This window comes from Plectrocnemia conspersa, unplaced genomic scaffold (assembly GCF_051122295.1).
Source record: "Plectrocnemia conspersa isolate PC_06_02 unplaced genomic scaffold, ASM5112229v1 ptg000008l, whole genome shotgun sequence".
Lineage (NCBI taxonomy): Eukaryota > Metazoa > Arthropoda > Insecta > Trichoptera > Polycentropodidae > Plectrocnemia > Plectrocnemia conspersa.
The window spans coordinates 3,716,104-3,733,778 of NW_028277172.1; the positions used below are offsets into that span (position 1 = coordinate 3,716,104).

General features: G+C 27.6%; 1 protein-coding gene across 40 annotated transcripts in view; it reads right to left on the reverse strand.

Annotated features, from left to right (window-relative positions):
• Mef2 (myocyte enhancer factor 2) overlaps nucleotides 1-17,675 on the reverse strand; it is a 268,497-nt gene that overhangs the window by 223,961 nt on the left and 26,861 nt on the right. For 6 of the 40 annotated variants that reach the window (XM_088190475.1, XM_088190464.1, XM_088190448.1 and 3 more), the window contains exon 1: nucleotides 11,259-11,351. The exons of the other annotated variants lie outside the window; for them this stretch is intronic. The gene's annotated coding sequence lies outside the window, so the exon portion shown is untranslated. Of the gene's footprint in view, nucleotides 1-11,258; nucleotides 11,352-17,675 lie in introns of those variants that run through there. 40 annotated transcript variants of the gene reach the window in all.

Consider the following 17,675-nt stretch of genomic DNA (forward strand, 5'->3'; position numbering starts at 1 on the left):
TTAACATGACAGAAAAATATTATAAATAAATATTAAACTAGACTGTATATTATTAATTGTATTAAACGTTTTTTAATGAGCATTTCAATTAAAAAAATAAAATATTACTTTACTTTAATAAAAAAAAATCTAGATGTATTTAATTATGTACTTAAAAGTTGCATATTTTCTCTGGATTCAGTTGACATAAATAATTTCATGAAAAAAAAACTGGATTAATGTTTAAAAAATAGTATAATACACAGATGACACAGATGAAAAATTTTAATAAGTAATAAATTTACATCTTTGCATTCTATAAAAAATAAACGTGCAACAGTAACCTTCCAAAAATATTTTTAAATTAGCACTGAATTTTCTGAGAAGCGCTTAAGTTAAATTATTATTAGTAAGCTTTTAAGAAAAGTTTTTAAAATTATTAGTAATTGATTACAAAAAAAATATTTTGTCAATAAAAACTGGTTATAACTTTATTTTTAAATAAAAAACCTCTGCGAATTTATTATTTGAAATATTTTATTATTATATATCATAGTTAACTTTTAACCATTTTTTATAATAAATAAAATATATTCTCTATGAGCTCAATTAGCTCATTATTAGAGAACTTTCAATACCTAATATGTATGAACCTAATCTATGATAATCGATCTAAATTAAAATTATATATGTTCCATATGGGATTCGAACCCAGATCTTTCATCTTAACAGTCAGAAACTTACACAAACAACTATCGTGCTTGTTAACTTAACTTCTAACTACAACTAATTAACAATATTTATTTACAAAAGTTGTTGATGCATTTGCAAACGAGTTCTGAAGCTAACAGCGAGCTAAACTGAACATTTTGCGCTCATACTATATTTTTTTAAGATATACAGGTATCACAGCGGTAATTGCCTGAATGCAGATCATTATACTTCTCGAGCAATTGATCTCTTACTGTGTTTTTTTTTACATATGTAAGTTCTTTTTATTATTTTGTTTTTAATAAATGTTTGTTTATTTTGATTTTAAAAATCTTTTACAGTTTCTAAATTACTACTTTACAAGTGGAGAAAAAAGTGGCTAATTCTTAAGTGAACTTTAATAGCAATTTTAAAGTTAACTATCCGATATGCTGGATTAAATAAGAGCTCTATATGGCAGCGGTGTTTCTTTCAGGGAATTCTACAGCATGAGTTTTTTCTTTGCTATCCAAATCACTTTTTAGAAATATTGGAGCTATAGCTAACATGGTCAAGATTTTCTGTAAATACCTTTTAAAAATGTTTTTAAAAAAAAATTTAAAACCCCTACTAGTATGCAAGGCCAGACAGAAATCATCAGAAAAATAAATACCAATAGAATCAAGTGTTTATTTAATTTTTTTATTACAAATCTAACTATGTAATATACTGTGATGCACACATACAATCCAACACATTTTTACCAGCTCCTCATAGCTATCGCCGAGAACATCATTGTGTTTGGCAAGCTCGTTGAGAAGCTTGATGACTCGTGGAAGAGATGCGTTCTCAGTCGCTGACGTCCTGGCCGCTACGGTCAATAACAAGGGACGCGATCGCGACGCTCTATGGCACTCTAGCGGTTTAAAAAATGGTTTATCAATAAAAATAATATAAAATTATAATTATTGATAAATCATATCGATGGCTTGAAATGTGAAATTGCTTATTCCATATTTGACAACTTTACAGGAGAAACAAAAAACTATATTGACAACTTAAAAATAGGAAAATAAAACTATATTTTAATTCTTGTGATATGAAATGTTGGTGTTTAATAGGAGATTTTAAAACAGTTTTTTGAGCATGGGTATTTCGATTAAAGGTACAAGATGACATTGTTAAGTCATTTTTAAATAAAAGTGGAGTAAAACAGTTTAAGCATAAGAGTTTATCTAAATAAAATAAACTACCTATTTACAACAAAAAAAATTGAGCTGAGATTCTCACGCCAAAATGAAAATGAAATTCCATACTTTTTTATCTATTATTATTTTTTTTTTACCATTAGAATTATTTGGCATTTGGCCAATGACTAAATGTTTGTTTGTTCATTTATTTTTATTTGGTCAAAAAAGCCCTGTTTTTCCCTTGTACGTATTTATCTGTATAAAATCCCATTTACTTGCATTTTTGTGACCCAGATTACGTTTTACCAAATTTAATTTTTCATCCGACCAAAAGCCAATAATCAATCTCCATAGAGAGACGTAACGTGTGCCTAATTGGCTCCACGTATTTATTTGTATAAGGGAAAACTTTCAATCGAACGACTTTTCGGCCCACCTTATGGGGAAAACGCTTATTTTCTCCGAATATATTATGTGCCCATGAATTATTCAATGCGACGAGGCACACGTAATTAACCGTTAATCGAAGAGTTGTTTTCGTTTCTACTTGTTGTGGATTGTACCTATTTATTTTTTACGTTCACGTGTTTATTTGTGTTGCGTAAATTTGTATAATACAAAACGTATTGTGGAATGAATGAACGTAATTGGATTCAATGTCAATCCATTATGTTATATAATTTGCAGTTGTGCATAAACAACAATTTCATATACAATAATTATATTATACACATATAATATATTTTGAATACATTTTTATTAAATCAATAAAAGCAAAAATCATCCTAAAATATAGTATCATATGATATTAGTCACCGCTAGTTTATCGTATTAGATACATAAAGAAAACTATAAAATAAGATATTAAATAATATTAGTTTTAATTTTTTTTAATTATCAGATTAGATGGTTAAAGATCGTTAAATTCGTTGTAAATTAATCAATGTTTTAGTTAAATGCCTCAACTAGATTATTAATATTATCACCCATCTAAAATTTTAGTGCATTTAATATTTTATATAGCTGTCTACATATAAATAAAAATATATAATAAAATCAGAGGGTTGAAATTTGGCTAATAGAATTACAAATATTCGTTCATTTACTTTTAATTCTAAGAGCAAGGTTTTCGTTAAATGTCTTAACTATATTATTTATATTTTCACTCTCCCGGTATTTTAGTGTATTATATAATGTATATAGCTGTCTACATACATATTTTATTACGCAAAAATAAGGTTTTAGTTTAAAACCGCCAAGATTAGGTTCAATGACTATACAATATAATTTATTTTAATACTCAAACCATATTTTAATGTATTGTATATTATTTTACCTCTGGCTATTAATATGTAAAATAATAATAAAATTATAATATAATAATAGAGCTGAATTTTGGCTGATAGAATTACAAATAACCATTTACTTCGTTTAAATTCTAACAGCATGGTTTTAGTTCAATGACTTTCTGTACATCATCACTCACATAATATTATACATAAAAATCTAAAACCAGTTATAAGTAAAGGTTTTAAATAGCTTTATAAAAGTATATAATTAGTTTCTCATTTTTTTTTAAATATATATTTTATAACTTTAGGTTAACATGATTTTATAAATATAATTTAACCATAATAGTATTGTATATAGTTATCTATATATAAAATAAAAATAAATATATAAAATACTTTATTTAATATAATTATTTATTTTATGTAATATTAAATTTTAATTTAGATAAATATTAAATTTCATTACAATATTAGTTTAACTAATAAATATTTTATTTATAATAAGAGGGTTGAATTTTGGTTGATATAGTATTTTAGTGTATTGTAAATTGCGTAAAAACTTTCTACGAATTTTACGAATAAAATAAATAAATAAGGGTTTTTTCTACTGATAGAATTATAAATTATTCGTTCACTTCATTCCAATTTTAAAAAAGTTTTTATGCAATGACTTTAATGTATCGTATTTTGTATATAGATGTATTTATATTGTATGTATAAAATAATAATAAAATTATAATACAATAAAAAGGTTAAATTTTGGCTTATAAATGTACAAACCATGAGTTTACTTTTAACATAATAACACTTTATGCAGAAAATGGTTAAAAAACGTAAAAAAAATATGATGCTTGTTTTTATAAAATACAACAATATGATTTTTTTGTATAATAATTAATTGTTTTAATATGTATTAAATTATATATATTTATAAAATAATTTATATCGATTAACAAGTATAATAACATGAAAATAAATATATTTTAATAATTTTTCATAAAAAACTTCTAAATCATAGATATTCAATCTTTGAAAAACAGGTGGATCTCAAAATTAAATTAAATATAAATTGCAGAGGGTACAAAATACCAGATTTGCATCTTTTCAGAATGTAGTCTGGGATAAAATCTGGTCCTGAAAAAAAATGGACTTCAGCCTGCTAAATCCGTATTCCATATCAACCAAATTAAAGGTTTTGATTGGTAACAAAGATGACAAACCCATCGGTATATAAATATGCAATTCATTTCCTTCAAACAGGATTAACAGTAAAGTAATCCTTTAATGAACAAATAAATTTAAAAATAGCAATATATAAAACCTCAATTTAGATAAAAATAATCAGTTTTGAGATTATATGTAAAAGTTAGAGTTATGTTTATTTTCTTGAATCAATCATGTTTTTCAATCGTAGTAATTTTACTTTAGGGCATACTACGTTATTGAAACTGTCTTAACCAAACTAATATGTAATCGATATCAAAAACATTGATCGACATTTATGCTATATTCTAAGCTTACGTTTTTATATTTTAATAATATTATAAAAATAAATATTAAGGTACCAAGATAACGCAAAAATAATATTTATTTAATAAAAATTGTATAAAAAACAATTTTAAATAAATGAGATATTTTAATTACTTTTTTTACCAAGAATTTTTAACCCTATTTCGTGAAAAACGTATAATCAATGATGATAAGTAAACGACATATTTTTTATTGTTACGTCAATATAATACTGTTTTTATATGTATATACTGATAAATAAGCTATCAAACAGTCCTTCAGTACAATAGTAGGTTTCGAGAATAAAAATAATTGGGTCCTGGGGTCCGTTTGGGACGGAATAATAAAAAATCGGTTCGTTAGATGCGAATCTTTAGAAATCGCAGGTCAGTATCGCCGTTTCGCCAATATTTGCACATTATCTGGATAATGGCGAAGGTCGTCTCGGATACAAAAGGCGTGCTAATGGCTTCGAATGGAAAAGGCAAATAAGCTCGACTGTTTGTCGTCGTGTCGTCACGTGAAAACGTTTAGGAAACGCAATGCAATTGAGCGAACACCACGTTAACTTATTGGCAACGTATTACGTCAATAATTGGCAAACTAAAAATCATACAAAAGGTCAAAATATATTGTTTCCATATTAAAAAAAATCTCTTTTAAATGACGTTACTATTTTGCTCATAAGAAATCTTATCGCATTTTGATCTTATCACTTCAGCTACGTTTCGTCGCTTTATTTGCCTATGAAATGCGACATTATTTTCTGTAAACGGTTTTAGGTGCCCTTATAATAAATTTATCGTCGAGATCGATTGATTGTGGAACTTTAGTGTATTTTTAGAAAATGACAGTACTATAAAAGTATACTATTAGGTAAAATTGGAGCTTTGGCGAATGATGTGATTTGACACGGAACAAATAAACATCAATATGATAAATAAACATAACTATAGTAAATATTTAGAGCGCCTCGTCATATTTATTTATAAATTTACTAGTTAACTATATATATATGTATAAATTTAATTTAAAATATATATCTAAAATGTTTTAATTTATTTATCATTTTAAAAGGATACCTCATTAATAAATGATTTAATCGCTTATTAAACTTTAATGTATTTTGGATTAATTTATTCAAAAGATTTGTTGAGAGCTTTCTGGAAAGAAATTGTGGTAAAATTACATAGAAATAATGAGAGTATATAAACAGTTATTTAATTGATTTTCCTTAACATTCATACATATATTAAAAAGCTGTTCTTTAGAAAGGCTTCACAAATAAAATTAGTAACAGTTAAGTACAATAAAAGTAAAAGGTCATCAAACATTCATTTGTGGCTAAGAATGCACAGTACTTTATACCAAAAGATTAAGGAAAGTTTTCCAGTTCGTGATATTTCCTTAACATCCTATTAACTACAACTTAGCAAAATTTAATATAAAAAATAATTAATATTACAATATGTTTTTATTCTTAGATGCAAATATAGCATATGTAGGTATACATAAAGCTATTTATTTTAGTTTATCTTGTCTATTGTATAAAATACAACAATATTATTCTTATGCGTTAGTAAATCAATTGGGCAGATTGTATGTTTTTTATTAAGTTCGACTTTTAAAATTAAATTATGTATAATGAATAAATAATATTTTTAATGTGTAAGAGAGTTTTAGATTAATGTATTTTACTTTATGTATTTTTTAGAATTTTTCTACATGTCCAATTTGCTGTTAAAAAATATTTTTGTATTTTGCTTTTTTAAAAAAGTTTTTAATATCTGATAAATTTAAAAAAAAATATTATTGGAAATTTTTTTGAAAACTAGCGCCGTTTTTCTGAGAGCGTTAAGATACTGTTACGTTCCTATTCTTAAAAATGATCATTCATCAATAAGGATAAACTAGACAAGAGTGAGATCACACAAAGGTCCTCGTTACGACTAGAAAAAAATTATTTCCTATAAATAACAAGCAAGGATTCTCCGGTGCATTAAATGAATATTTATTTGTTGCAAAACGGTCACGGGAAACAATATATAACCGGAAGACAAAAAGCACTGCATGGCTACAACATTTCAGTTACACAATTCGACTTGAAAATGCCGCTTTCTAAAAGCGTATGCATATTATGACTGTGCATGATACATGATTGTGATTGGTCAGCAAACTTTGCAGCCTTGAATATATAAGATTGGTTTTTAATACACTAGACACTAGAAGAGACTAGCAGACACTCTTCCGCTCACAGACAATATACGCCCACAGACAATATACGCAACAGAGAGGATTCAACCTCCGCTATACTGTCACTGCCACACCAATCAGATCTTCCACCGACATCATCCCTCCGCCAGCTTCTCCACCAACCTTGAAGAATAACCATCTCGCATTTTAGTACGTATCTGACGGCTACCAATAACAAAATAAAGTTTTTATAATGAAATTGATCTGACGTGATACTAAACACAAATGCAATTGGCTCTAATTTAACATCGCTTCCATTCGTCTTTTTTAAACCAAAACAGATAAATATGAGTACCACAAAGGTTTATGCCAAAAATATTTTTTACAAATACGATTTATTTAAATGAATTAACTACATGTTATAATTGTTTATTTATTAAAAATAAAAAAATGTGAATTTTTCAAAAAGAGCCGTATGCGGCTCGTGAGCCGCAGTTTACAGACCCCTTGTCTAGGCTTTCTGGAAGTGCCAGTAGAATGTAATACTTAGTATCATCAACAATCAATCACCAACATACCAGCACGGTAGATTAGTGGTATAAGTCGTTGACTAATACCTGAAAAAGTTGGGTTTGCTACAATAATTTTTTTTTATTTTCTGTGAGATTTTAATATATTTATAAAATCTGCGTGTATAATTATGAATTTTTAAATATTCTTAAATGCCAATTTAATACATGTTTGTTAAACTAAAACTTTGTTAGTTGCAGATTTATGAATGCTATTGTTGAAATCATTACTATTTGCCTATGTGGAATGCCTTTACATAAGATCATAAGAACGGAGGTTGCAAAATTAATTTTAAATTATGACGATTAATGCCTTGGCAAATCAGTAACTATATGTTGTTTAAAGATGATTGACATTCATTTGCATTTCACCCACTGATAATAAATGTGATGTGTGTTGTTTCGGAAAGTTATATCAAAACTGTTATCAAAAGGTCAAATGAATCATGTGGGATTAGAACACAATACAATCTAGAAAACAATATTATGTCAATCGACTCTAAAAAACTAAATATGCTGGGATATATATATATATATATATATATATATATATATATATATATATATATATATATATATATATATATATATATATATATATATATATATATATATATATATATATATATAAAAATAAATAAAAATCGTTCTACAATAATTTTACAAGCTGTTTAAGCTTACCTTAAAACCTTAAAAGAAAAATCAAATTGTGTGTTACCTGCTAACTAATGAGATGCTACTTAAATATATATGTTTAATATAATACATAAGTACATGTGTAAGTATTCTGAAAAGCGTTTTTATATGATTGATCTTCAATATCTTCTACGAATCTTGTACAAATTTATTTCGACCAATCAGACCAAATGAGAGCTTAACTTCTTTGGTACAACCCTAGTGTAAAATTGTATCTTGGGCGGGCATTTTCTATATCGTTTATGTTTGGCGACAGTGTCCTTGGGGGTGGTCAGCCGTAATGACGCAGTGGCTGTCGGTTAAAAATATTTATTTATTTTCTGACTTAATTTGTGTAACAATTGTATTATTAAGGACAAACCACTGTTTGTTACTTAAGAACATCCTATGTTCATTTACAGTCTTTACTTCATGAATATTTTATTTCACTTTAAAACTACGTTCAATATTAAAATATATAAAATATCAAAGGAATTATATTTTACGATAAAATGTATTAATCCAAATCTCAACGGATCCAAATTGAAATCGAAGATACGAAAAGCCCTCAGGAGTGCTGAAAACAACGGTCCGGAGGTCGTCACCGTCAGTGTCCCCCTGGAGGGCCCCAACGTATACGAAGGGTGTAGAAGAATCGCCCACGGGGTCGCGGTGACGTCATCGGCGGCGTGCGATGACGTACGCGAAGGGCGGCCCTTAACACGCGATATTGAAAAATTCATAACATAACCATATCAAAATGTATTATGTTATAAAATGATGTGTACGTTTTAGCATTTGCATGTGCAGTAAAGGAGATCGATTAGCCAAGGACGTCAAGTGCGTGCTGTGCATGAGCAATTGCGAGCTAATCAAGTGTTATGTATAGAGAAAGGGGTGGATGGGGAGGTGAATAAATGTTCATTTCGTATTATGGCACACTTAGATGCACAGTATGCTTCAAAGTTGTTACTATTGAGATAATTGGAATCAACGTATGATTATATTTATTATTTTTCACAGCAAAAATTATTAAAAATTGCATTTAGATTATAGTTAAGTATATTTTAAGTAGAGATGAAAAAGCATTAGAACAGTAAATACATTGTAAAATTATCATTATCAAGTACGGTCTTTTGTATTATATTATTTTGGTATTTAAATCATTGTCATCAGCTGGTTTTAGTATACCAAAAACACGGTTTTCGTACGCCTCGTTTCACGGGCACCTATCTAGCGAATAAAAATAAAATAAAATGATTTTGTCAATTCTACATATTTTATACTTTTTTTACCGAATAAATTAATGGCACAACCTTTTTAACTATAAAATATATAAATATATGAGTTTATATGTTTTGTTTGTGTAAAAAGTATTAATGTTATATTTTTAACTATTTTATATAATCTGTAATGTATTTCTATATGATATAAATATATTGTTTTAATTGTGAAAAAAAAATCTATTCTGATTCTCGCGTAGGTGTAATATTTTTATCTATTTTACATATCTGTTATGCCTTTCTATGATATTCCAAAAATGGATAATTCTGAAGCTATTTTCATTACACCATCATTATTCATCCTTATCTATATTCGGCAGTTTAATATTAAGTCAAAATACTACAAACTATGATATAGTAGCACAATATTCCTGAAAATGAATATGAATAAAAAATAATATCACCAGATTGTGCTTATAAAATTTCTAGCGACATATTGTGTGGACATTAAAAATGAACGCAAAAAAAACTTAAAAGTTATAAAAAAAACCTAGTTTGTAATTCCAAATAATATTTAAAAAAATGAAAATATTCTAAATTTATACTAAATCAATATATTGTATTAATTTACTACATATTTATATTATTATATACAGTATTGTCGTATGTATATTATATATACATATACATAAGTATGAAACAATAATATTTTTATGTATTAATTAATTTTAAGTGTATAATATATGTATAATGTATCAGATATTTCATAAAAAAAATGTCCAATTGGAAAAGTATATATTGTTCTTAAAAAAAAAATATTATCGTCTCATCTTTCAAAAATATTTTTTAAGATCTTTGTGCCAAAAAATATTGTACTTTAAACCAAGCGAAATGATCATAGCATAACTAAAGCTAACATTTTATAAAAAAAAAGTATTAAACGATTTATTTGTAGCGAATTTTAAATTGAAAAATTAACTTTAAAATCAAAGTCTAAAACACAGCTTTGAATATGTTAGGAATGCTAGTAACTGTGTTATAATGTTATATTCAATCATTAAACTGCAATTAATCATAATTATAAAGTAAAAAAAAATGGGAAATATTAGGAAAAAATATTCAAAAATAAAATTGACTATGTCAAAAAAAACGTTTTTTATAACAATAATTATATACCTACTATAAATAGGTAACTATTTGCAATACCTTTATTTATGTATTGCAACACATCATAGAAAATATATTACCCAAAATGAAATAACTGCAATATTACTAAAATAACATTTTGTAAAAAAGGTATGAAACGATTTATTTATAGCGAATTTTATAATAAAAATTTAACTTTTAAACTAAAATCTAAAACACAGCTCTGAATGAGTTAGGAATACTAGTAATTGTGTTATGTTATAATAAATCATTAAACTGCAAATAATCGTAATCATTGAGTATTTTTAAATCAAAATTTCAAGAATAAAAAGTGAAATGATTGCAAAAAATATTTAAAAATAGAATTGACGATGTCAAAAAAAAAAGGTTTTTCAAAACAATAATTATATAACTATTATAAATTGATAACTAATTACAATACCTTTATTTGTGCATTGCAACACAACATATAAAATGCCTAATCTAGCATAAAATACTAAAATAACTAAAACTAGCATTTTATTAAAAAAAATGTAATAAACGATTTATATGTAGCGAATTTTAAATTAAAAGTTTAAATTTCAAACTAAAATCTAAAACTGAGCTTTAAATGAGTTAATAATTTATTTTAATCAACCATTAAGTAACTATTGAGTATTGCGAAAGCAAAATTTTAAGATAAAAAATGAAATGGACGCAAAAAATTTAAAAAATAAAATTTACAGCATCAATAAAACGTTTTTTATAACAATAATTATGTACTTATTAAAAATATGTAACTATTTTAAATACCTCTATTTATATATTGCAACCCTTGAACATCACTATCATCAAGCTTTAGTATACCAGAAACACGGTTTTCGTACGACTCGTTCCACGGTCATTAAGCTCTGAAATGAAAATTTTTAAAATGATTTTATAAATTGAACATATGTTTAACGAATCAATTAATACGTCGCATTAATATAGCTTCTTACAAATAAATACCATTTATAAATTAAATTTTGTTATAATCAATAACAAAAAAATCGACAGATTTATGCTTAACTTTGAATACATTATAACAATTTTATATCTTAGATTTTAAGAGAGCTTTCAAAACAATATTGGTAAAATAGTTTTAAGATGGTTTGATAATTATTTAAAAAATATAAAGCAAAAAGTAAAAATAAATTATTCTCATTTCAAAGAGATAATTATATCTCACGGTGTACCATAGACATTAGAGATTATAGGTATAAGTGAAATAGTTCATAATTATTTAAAAAAGAGAAAGCAAAAGTTAAAAAAAAATTTGAGAGTGAGTGAAAGATAGGAGCGTGCGGAACGCGTGTAACGCACGCGCTTATCTCTCACTCACTCTCGTCACTTAATATAAGAGCGAGCGAAAGGGAATGTATCTCACCGTACGCGCGTGATATTTTACTTTAATGTATAGAATCAAAGTATATTTATACCACGTCGCAATAAATAATTATAATTAATTATTTAAATTGTTATATGAGTAGCACAAAAAATCAACAGGTTTATTGTTAGCTAAAAATAAATTATTTTGTTGTTATACATACATTCTTTGTTTACAGTATACCATTAATTAGTTCCATTTTTGTCACTAGGGCTTGGTATCTATAGTTATAAATAAGAAAATACCTCAATTCGATCCCTAAACAAACAACACGCACCCACGTAGAAATTTAACGAGAGTCGTTTAAGGAGCTTTTCAGTTCCGAAACTCCAAAGCCCATTCACGGTGAAGTTCAATACGCAAAACGTAACGAGCGATCGAAAAAGCGTTTCATGATAACCAATTGACAATTTACACTTTTCAATTAAACCGTAATCAAAATCTGTCGGACGCAGATGCGATAAGCGACAAACACACACAATTCCATCACGCCCCCGCAGACTTCACTAATACCGTTTTCAAGGTTTAATTCTCTTTTAAAAAATGGTAGTTTCAGATTTACCTGTATTTTTTGACGCGAGTCGGATGTCTGAGACTAATATTACCGTCGTATGAAATAAAAATAAGTGGATGTCACGGAACCCTCGCGTGACGCAATAGCTTTTGATCGTTTGTCTCAGTTTTCCAGGTCGTCGGCGTCAAGGTCGCCAATTTGCCATCCGTGAATTCAAAGAATGCTTCAAACGAACGTTTTGGGGGTGTTAGGGTTACGTGCCTTAAAATTCCAATAGCACGTAAAGCTCAAAAAAAATTAAGTACTATATATCATAAAGTTTTATTTGCGATCGCAAGATATACGTTTGCTACTTGCTTTAAGATAAGTTTGCTTCTTTGTTTTTTAATGTAAGTAGTAATTGATCATATTAATATTAAAAAGTGTCGGCCGGCGTGTGGATTTAATACCGCCGGCCGACATCTGACATTTTCCATTATTTAAATTCGATTTATTTTGATGCAGTGTTTAATTTTATTACGCAATATTACTTTCATAGAAACATTCATATTATATATGTATGTTAAAAAAGAGTGCAAATTTGGATGAAAGCGAGTTCGAGTTACTCAAACTTTGCGATGTCAGCGGTAATGTATTATAGTAAGTACGCAATCGCCCGCGGCATTTAATTGAAGCCGTAATTAGCTACGAATTCCTACTTCTACTTCAAAAACGTGTCAAAATAGAGCCCGCATGATCCCCGAGGGTTCTGCCCTCACACCCTCTGTTTAACTGAGGACAAATGAAAAGATAACAGCCTGGGACGAAATCGACCCTGGGAACAATGCGCGTGTGACGCGACCAAAGGTATTTTCCTACGGAGCAACGCCAAGTATAATATAATTGGAGATTCTTCTACGCGCCCACTACGCGACAAATGTTTTGACATGGGGTGGTCAAAGACCTCACAACCCCTCGACGCCCACGTAGCGAAAACACTCAAGTCTGTGTAACCACAGGTTATGATAAACTTTTTAAAAATTAAGATCATATATACGTATCCAGACTGACATAGCTTAAACTTTTCGCCTTCATATTCAAGCGCAATAGAATAAAACATACTTAATTTTTAATATATATATTTTCCTTTATATAAAAATCGTAAGAGAATGAATTAGTAATTCTAACGCGACCCTACATAATCGTACGAAATTATATCTAATCAGACGTCCACTTAAACAGTTTTAATGAACAACAATTGTGGACCTTACTTTAAAAAAGGGGAGGGTCTGTGCATATCTTTACATATTCTTAAACAAAAAATACTTAGTATAGCAACTTTACTAATATTACCGATTACAAATTACAATGAGATATGTATTCGCTAATAATATAGAGTCTAGTTCCGCCCCAAATCATGACATTGGTCAAATGATCGAGCACTGGAAGTGACGATGTAAGACCGAGAAAAGCAACTCCTTTTATTCGACCGATTTGGTAATTATAAAGCAGTCATTGTTCACCAAAAATTTAACGGCTTAAATAATATTACGGCAAAAATAAACACGTATATACAATACATATATGTGATTCTAAAAACAGATGTCACTTAAAAATAATTGATATAAAAACTAATTTTAAAAAAAATGCGTGCACCGTTGGACTCTTTCTTAAAAAAAATATGTATTACTTTAAAAAAAGTATTATTATTTTTGATTCGTCGAAAAAATAAGTCGGTTTTATATTAATAACCTAGTTTTATAGTCTAGTTTAACCTTTTGAGAGTATCGCCGTACATGTACGGTGATCGATCTTTCACTATTTTGAGATACCCCAGATAGTTGAATATTTACATATATATCTGAAAAAATAATAAATATTAAACAATATGATTAAATAATATATTTTTTTAATTTTAAATAATGTAAATAATTTCTATAGAAAATAATACCAATAAATTAGCATGACAAAAATATTTTATATAAATTTTATAAAAAATATTGAAAACCTTTGTATATTAATATAATAATAAAAAAATTCACAAGAGCCATATTATATAAAAAAAAATATGTTAAATAAATTAATAGAAAAGTGTGAAAATAAATTATTAAACCATGCAAAAAAGTAGTAAAATAAACCAAAGCAATAAAACGTTAAAAATCTCTGATTTTATCTGTAAATCCTATATAAAATAATAATAAATAAATAGCAACAGAAATATTTAAATAAAATTAGCTTACTCTCAGGTGTATACTAACAAATTAACAAATATAAATTAACTTACTACTGAAAAGGTTGAAAAGGTGAGTAAAATCCTATTTTTCATACAATTTGTGGGAGGACGATAAAAATCATAAAAAGAGTGTTATTTATTTTACAATTATGTAGTACTTTTAAACTTGCGAAATGTTTGATGTATAGAATTTTAATAAAAAAAAGCCTTTTCTAAAGTAAAGGAATAAAAATGTTAAGCTTATATAACATAAATATTTTAAATAAAATCATAGGTATAAATACATTCGCACTTAAACATCCACTTTAGAGTTCAAAGCATGAAAACTTTAAGAGCTCTCCAGTTTGGACATACTTCGTACGAACTTTAATAAGAGGAGGAGAAGCAAACTTTAGACCGTCGAAGATTGCAGAAGCTGCTGCTTCTCTCTTCGCATCCTCTGGTTCTACTTTAGAGCCTACGGACGTACCCACAGAGAACTTCACGTATTACTTACATTTACAAACTATACATAACAATCTCAATTGTTAGACAAAAATTTAAAAAAAAAAAAACTTTGCCTTACAAAAAAAAACACCCCTGAAACATTTATATCAAATATTTAAAGATTGAGGTAATTACCCAATTAATGTACATATACAAAATCATAAAATTATGGGACTCCCACAAAATGTGTATTTTTGAGTTATGTTTGCACGGCTTAGAGTAATATATATTTTTTTATAAAATATTCGTTTATCAAAATAAATAAAATGTTTGAATGATACAATTTGTACATTTGAGCAACACAGGTCGTCGTTTTTTAAAAAAAACATTTATGCGCTTTTATTTTATTTCGAAATGCGAGACAATGAGACGCTTCTTTTCAACAAAAAAATTGCAAAAAATTGGTCAATAGAATATTTATCAGCGTATCTACTATGACCGAAATTCACAGAATCCGTTCGTATCCGCGTATCTCAAAAACATGTGTACCTCGCAAATTGTTGTGAAGCTCGCGTTACGTTTTTGTATTTGTTGTTTCAGGATGCAAAAAATGTATTTCAATCAGTTCAATAATTCGATGGCGGTTAATTTATTTATAGTTAATTAAATTATATGCAGATCCGATACAAACATTATTAACTATTGTATTATATATATATACAATAAATTCGATAGAAATTAATTAAAGCTAATACACACAACGCACGGGTGTTTATAGATAATCGCTAAGCACATGGGTTGGTAGATAGGGATAGATTCTGCGTTCTTTGCATAAATACAGCGAATGCGAGATAAGATCTAAATTCATTCAGAGAAATTCAGGGTTATTACTATGTTGTTGTCAGTCCGCTTAGCGTTAGAGTAAAGGTGATGGCACTACATACGAAAACATGTATAAGCAGTCATAATAACTGAACAAAAAAAGGTCAACAAGATATCTCTCAGTCTACTCTTTTTCGTACTACGTCTGAATGAAGCGAGGGGTGGTCTCGGGAGCTTTGTGACGCTCGTGTGACGTCACGTCTCCCTGTTACCTTCTGCACCCACCAGAACCCGGCCTCGAAATCCAAGGACGCCCTTCGCCTTGATGCAAACAACATCTACCCAACCCATCTGAAATCCAGAGAGGACACTGAACGCTCGCGTTAATATTTTAGGCGAGACGCAACCATATGATGGAAAATTGTGTTTACTATATTGTACAAAGGTGTAATCTAAAGTTTCCAAAGAAAGCGAAGCTGCGTGATTCGACTGGTGCATATAAAATATCATGAAACTTGAAACAAGTATAGAATTTATTTATTTTTATCAATAAACTAACAATCCATTTAAGATGTAACGCAAATTTACATGTGATTATTTTAAAGTGGACATTGTTATATCTACGTACTATTCAAGTAGAGTAGAAACATATTCTGTATTGTCAAAAATTTATAGTTAATAATATTGTACATCAGGATTTATTCCATCTTTAAAAAAAAAAATATCGCGTTTGATATTTACTTTGTAAAATAGCACAGTATTTTTAAGAAGCATATCTTTCTAATCAATGACAATAAAATACGATACTAATCTTAAAAACTTTTCACGTTGCTATTTTTGCATGTTTGGCGTGCCGGCAAACTGTTCATAATAACATCACTAATTTATTTATTTTTTTTATAATAAATAACTTATATATTTTTTAAGAGAAGTGAAAAAGACAGACATCGAAATATTCAATTTTTCATTGACCTTTTTAGGATATTCTTAGAAATAATTTTATTGGTTCCCGATTTGCCAATTGGAAATATTTGTATTTCCCGCGTGATTTTTCCATCGGCGTTTTCGCCTACCTACGTAATAAGGAAGTTTAATAATGTAAACTTTCGGTTTGCGCGCCGGAGCTTTTTTCATAAAAGCTCTTGCTATGCGGCCCGCATAATGGAACGAATACCGAGAATTTTCCACCGTTTTGGCTTCTGTCGTATACAATAAAAACATCCAATTAGATTACTTCTGTTCTTTTATTTTCCAGTAATACGAGTAACGAAAGGAAAATTGCGAAATTGAGTTCGTTCGCGGTTAACCGACCGGGAAAACAAAACCGAAAAATTACTGTATAAAATAAAATGATTTTTAACGGTATGATGAAGAGAGGTAATAGAAAAGTATAAACAAAGCCAGTTAATAATTTTTTACTCAAGTTATTATTTAACTGCTTGAGTTTTTTATTTCTATATATAAAAAAAATAATTCGAGTATTTGAATAGAAGACTTAAAATAAAACAAAATATTTGTAGAAAAATCGAAAAATGTTCGATTGTGTGAAATTAATTATTGAAAATTAAAAAAAAGATAATGCTAATTCATAATTTCCACATGATAAAATAAGTAATTTTTTTAATACAAAAGACTTTGTGAGTGCCGAAATTTCATAAAATACTCATATGCCAGAGTTAAATATATTAATAATTTCTAGTACTGATTTTTTTAAATCTATACGAATAATGTTTAAGTGTAAATATGTTTAATTTAATTTTTTTTTTCATACAAGCAGTAAATTTTAAGTTTAAAACAATATTTTTTAAATTAATATAAATAGTTTTAGTA